A 6000-nucleotide genomic window follows, 5' to 3' on the forward strand; every position below is an offset into this window, starting at 1 on the left:
TAAGTAAAGACAATAAGGATCAGTAAATTCCTTTGTGTTCCTTCGTATGAACCTGAGCATCTTATAAGCTTAATTTACAACAAAATCAATGTGGAAATTAAAAGAAAGTTTATGATCTAATATGACTCCTTAGTCTTTTTTTTAGTAACTTTTTCCAAAAGAATGTCATTAATTGAGTAATCAAACAAAATGTATGATTTTCTTCTAAAACGCGTAAAACTTTGACACTTAGAGACATTCAGAAAGACTAAATTTCTATTACTCCACAATACCAATTCATTTAGATCCTCTTGCAATAATAGACAATCATCAACAGATTTAATGGTTTTAAAATTTTTAACATTATCAGCATACAATAAATAATTAGAAAATTTAAAAGTATCAGGAATATCATTTATAAAAAGTTAAAAAAACAAGGGTCCAACATGACTCCCCTGTGGAACACCTGATGTTACTTTGATAGCTTTAGATTTTAATTTATCTATTTTGACAAATTCGGTCCGGTTGCTCGTATAAGAGCTTATCCATTTTAAAAAATGAGAATGAAATCCCAGCAAAGAAAGTTTATGAATAAGAATTTTATGATTTTCCTTATCAAAGGTCTGAGCAAAACCTGTGAAAACTATGTCTGTCTGAAAACCTTTATCAAAACCTTTTACTACCTCATTTATCCTTTTCTTTTTCTCTTGCTTGATAACAACCAACTTAATACTTGTTTTTTTATTATAAAAGTTGCTGCCCTTTTTAATTTTTCACTCAATAACAGTTCTTTCATGAAGACCTCTTACATTAAGATCTTAATGAATCGTTGCAACCGACGACGCACTTTCGATGATTTAACTATGATCTAGAAATTAAGGATGATAGGTAATGTCTAGCTTGAAACATTTAAAGTGTATGTTACACTTATCTTTAAGGCAAGGACAAATCTAGACCTAGATTTTATAAGAATTGAAACAAAAACATTCATTATTCTTCCAGGTACAGTGAGTTTTGTTAATTTTTTCAACTAAATCATATTTATATTCCTTAAACGAAAGGTCTTCTTACGTTTCCATTTTCGACTTATGTGTAACAGGAGCCTCCAAAAAATGTATTGGAATTTAAAAATTAGTAGCTTAAAACTATGAATTTTAAACTTAATGTTTGGGATCAATTCAGAAATAATGTGCTTGAGACCTTTTCGATAGTGGTAATACAGCAAAAAGTTTCGGATATGTTAATGATGTGTCAGATTTATTAAAACAATTCGTACCATTTTTGAGAGACTAATATAACATTAAAATCGAGTTAAGAAGATTTTCGAGATCAGTAAAAAATGGGAAAAGTGATAATCAGAAGAGTTTTCCTGTTGAGAGAGCTTCAAAGACATTAATTAAAGAAAAATTTTTTCCAAGATACTTCAATAAATTATAAGAAATGAACTCACTTGAGTTAAGGCTAGGTTTTAAAGACTGGCGGCTTAAATAAGAAAAGCATCTCTCAAAGAAAAATCATGCAATCCTTTTCACGAATGCATATATGAACCTATGTAGGTATCCCTCTATACTCACCTTTCTATTTTGTAGTGACCAAAAATCTCCTCCCATTTTAATTTAACTCTTTGGCTTGTTCAAACAGAATAAAATCCCCTCTTTCCAGCAACCTCCCCCCCTTATAGAACAGCATCAAACACACATGCCTTAATGGTCACCTCCCAAATCACTTTGCTATTCAAAAAAATAAACGCGATTTCCCATCAATAAACTTGAGGGTTTCATCTCCAAAAGCAGGGAGACAAACAAAACTATGTACATACGTATTCTCCTAGTATAGCCTGCTCAAGTCCGAGCCTACGAAACGAAACCAAACGAAACCGTTAGATCAGGCACACATACACGCAGAAATACTGCAAAAGGACACAATCGTATATAACATATGTGCATATAGTGTGTATGTGTGGGTGTGTGTGTGAAGAGAGTAGGTATGGTAACGGAAGTTCGAGCCCAATCCTCCTTGACGGCCCAAACTCCTTACTCTAACTCTCGAAGCCCGCATTTGTGGAGACGTTATGAAGTATTGGCGGCGCAGCAGAAACAGGAGAATCAGCCGAATCCGGCAGAGAAATTTATGTATTTATCGAAATGAATGCGGGGTTGGGAGGTACAATGGCCACCGTGCATCGCCGTCGTCGTCATCGTTCGTCGTCATTCGGCGTCCTACGTACAGTACACCCTTTTCGACGCTTCCGGCTGGCGGCCGGAGTTGGGGGTTAGTCTTGCTTGATGGACAACTGTACCCACTCGCACTACCCACCATATCAGCCACCACCATAGCCAAGCCATGTCGCTAGAGCTAGCGCTACACCCGTCCGTTTCACATGATGATGGTGTGTCCTTGCATTTCGCCAAAACTGCCAAGCTGGGTGTTCTTCTCTACTCTCTGTCTTCCCACTGCCACTGCCGCCGCCGCTGCTGCTCTGCACCCCATTGAGTGATTTCCCGACAACGACGACGGACGACTATAGCCAATGTACATCCCCCAGCCCCCCTTTATTGAAACACAACCCCAATGCATGTGTGTAACATTCATTTTCCAAGCAGCAAAAAATGTTGCTTAGCTTAAAATATTTTTTGGATAAGAAAAAGAAACTAAACAAAAATTGTAAGCCGTCACTTTCTCATTTGAAATACGACGACGACGATGGTGTTGGGTGATGGGTGATGGCAATGGCTACGACGACGACGATGACGACGGACAGAGAATGAGTCTATACTATATGTGGATACATCGTCAAGCATTAGGTGAAATAAAAAGGACTTTTAGCGAAAGGACGCGTTTTCTATTTATGCACTCCTTTTGGTCATACTCGTACAATTATATCTATCTACAAGTACGAAAACGAGTACGAGTACGAGTATGTACCTCTATGCAGAGTAGATACTATACTCGTTCTAACGAAACAAACCAAACCTACCGATGTATCTATGAAATTTTTATTTCGTTTTCTTGTTTTCCACTAAAGAATACACATCTAACAGAATTAAAAACAAAAACAAAACGATAACGAAAACGAAAACGAAAATTGCAACGAAACACAATGAAATGTCTTTTTTGAATTTGATTCTTTTTGTTTTTTGATTTTATTCTCGTGTCTATTTTCTTGTGGCTGGTGATGGCATTTTAGTCCCAAAAAGTATACGAAATAAAAAGAAAATAAAATACCGTAAAAAAATAGCTATATGTTAAAAACCAGAGAGTAGGGAAAATTGTGATGGATTTAATTGTACAATTTTTAAAAACGTATTTTTTGGGTTTGGGAATTTTATTTTACCATATTCCATTGAATCTCTATACTCGTACGTATACACGCTTACTTTTATCCAAATGAAGCTTTTAGACGTCGAAATACGTGTGTAGCACATGTTTTACATTCAAATTAAGGTACCTACTCATACCGAGTCTTAAGATGCTGTATGTTCTTTTAAAAAAGTTGTAAAATCTTTGAGTACGTTATTGTGATTTTAAGAGTTAGAAAAATCTACCCAAAAGCGTTCCCAGGACTTGAAATTAATTTTTTTAAACATTATAGAGAAATGAAAATATTTTATATACAGGAATCTCCTGGGGTACTTAACCGATGAAGACAAAATTGCTAATTTAAATTTTTTTCTCTGCTACTTTGTAAAATTAGTTTTTCAGCTAAATAATTGTAATCGGTAGATTAATTGTTCTAAAAAAATTAAAATATCTACTTTAAAGTTGCAATACAGTCATTTTTTATTTAACTTTTTGACAGTTTTTTAAAGAATTTTTATTAATTTTCCCACGAAAAGTTATGTTATGTTTTTATTTATTGATTCGCGAAGAAGCAATGGAATAAGATTAGAGTTGTAGAAATCTATTTACTTTTGTAAACTTTTTCAGTCATGTCATCGAAGCCTGGATCTTGAATGTCGAGCATAAGACTGCTGGCTGAGAGGTAGACCTTGTTTTGTGAGCCGGCAATAGTTCTAGCTATGCTTTGAGCACCACGGATTTCCTCAATTTCAAATAGGCTGGATTCTGTTTGACAGCAAGACCCAACATCTTAGCGGCTTCGGCTTCTCCCTAGGCCTGAACGATCTTCTGTTGTTTCTCCTGTTTGGCACGTTCGACGAATAACACAGCTCGTTAGGCTTCCTGTTGGTCGACTTGTTTGGCTTCAACGTTGGTTGTGTATTCCTTGCCGAAGCTCAATTCGGTGATTGAGACATCGTGCAGGATGATGTTGAAGTCAATGGCACGTTCAACTAGTTCCTTGCAAATCAACAGGGAAACCTGAATACGTTGTGTAATCAATTGGGAAGTATTGAACTTTGCAACGACACTCTTGAGGACGTCATTGCAAAACGATTGCAGGACTTTCAAGTCGTAGTCCAAACCCAATTGGTGATGCATGATGACACACGCAGTGAGATATTGATCATCTGCAAGTTCTTGGACCCCGTGAGTGATGAAATCTTGCTGGGCCTGGAGCGGATGTCGAAGATTGGGTATTGGAACCATGGAATTCGGAAATGCAAACCCTCTTAGTAAATATCGCTTTGGATGCCACCCAAGTGGCTGAAGATGATAGCCCTATGACCACCGTCAACTTTGTATAGCGATTGGGAGACTCCATAGCCAGCAGCTCCTGAGGCAGCAATGACCTTAAACCTTAGTTAGTCAAGGAGGTCCTCCTTTACTCAATTTTCCAGCCAAATCATTTAATTTACTTTGTGCCATGTTTTCTTTCACAAATCATAAAGGTGGTGAATAAATGCAAATATTATTGAAACAATCGCGATTTTGAGAAGTTTCAAATACTAAAAGGTCCTTTAAATAGTTGGTTCAATTTTATTATTATTTCTCCAAAAATGTGCAAGGCTAATTTTTTGGTTAAATGCTTCAAATTGTTTTTAATTTTATCAAAATCCTAAAACTATCTTAACTAAAATTTCAAAAACTTTAGAAATATCTTACTGGCCCTATACGGGTGTTCTAAGTTAATCCATTATCTTACAACTACTGCCTTTTGGCCTAAGAACAAGTTTAATGCTAAATAACAAGAACTTAATCTAAAACCAAGAAAATTTATTAAAAAAAAACTTGGTAAGTGTATTATTTTTGTTATGGTTAATTTAAATTTGGTCGTCTAAATCCATAAACATAGACAAATTTTTCGTAGATGGAAGTAGAAACTACGTCTGAGTTACGAAGTTTTGGAATTCCAATTTTTGTTTTTGACTTCCGCTGACCTTCAGCATTCGTTGTAAGACTTAATCATAAAATTCACCGAATTGTAAAATTCTAAGATTACCTTAACATTTCTGAACTTGCCTATCAAAATACTTTCGACATCTCTGTAAGTACATGTTTCTGTATTCTGTTGGTTTCTAGGGACTAGGGACTATTACTTTGCCCCTATAGTGATCGATTTCAAGAAATCAAAATTAGAGAATCTTAGCAAACAGTTAATTCGATTCCAGGGATGCAACAAAAGTTAGTTTCAATTTTATTTACGTTTAAACTATGTCGTTTTGGAGATATTATCAGTCTTATCTTCACGAAGGAGAACGGATAATAAATCATATTGAAACATTTTAAGCCTTTTTTCAAATCAGTCAACGATGCCTTTAAAAGAAGTATTAACATATTGGACATGTGTGTGTATTTTAAGAGCGATTTTTAACTTCATATAAGAAGTTATGGTAATGGGTCCCTAGGGTCGAAATGTTTATTACATATTGTATTGTGAAACCAAAAAAGTATATTTTTTCGAAAAAAATCCTATTAACGGTTTTTTTTTATAAATCAAAAAACTGAACAAGAATTTGCCATTTCGAAAATTTTCCGAATGAAAAATGGTTTTATCTCCAAGGCAATTTTGTTTAGTTCAATACAAACTATACAGCACCGATTTCATTGAAGTCAATGAATCAGAAAAGCTGACGGTGCAGTTGATGTAATAAAATTACGGAATATCAACGTCACTGGGTC

The 6000-nt window shown here is 35.1% G+C and overlaps 1 pseudogene; it reads right to left on the reverse strand.

The window, feature by feature from the left end:
* Nucleotides 1-3864: 3864 nt before the first annotated feature.
* On the reverse strand, nucleotides 3865-4746 carry LOC129947448 (prohibitin-2-like; annotated as a pseudogene).
* Nucleotides 4747-6000: the final 1254 nt, after the last annotated feature.

This window comes from Eupeodes corollae, chromosome 2 (assembly GCF_945859685.1).
Source record: "Eupeodes corollae chromosome 2, idEupCoro1.1, whole genome shotgun sequence".
In the NCBI taxonomy this organism is placed as follows: Eukaryota; Metazoa; Arthropoda; class Insecta; order Diptera; family Syrphidae; genus Eupeodes; species Eupeodes corollae.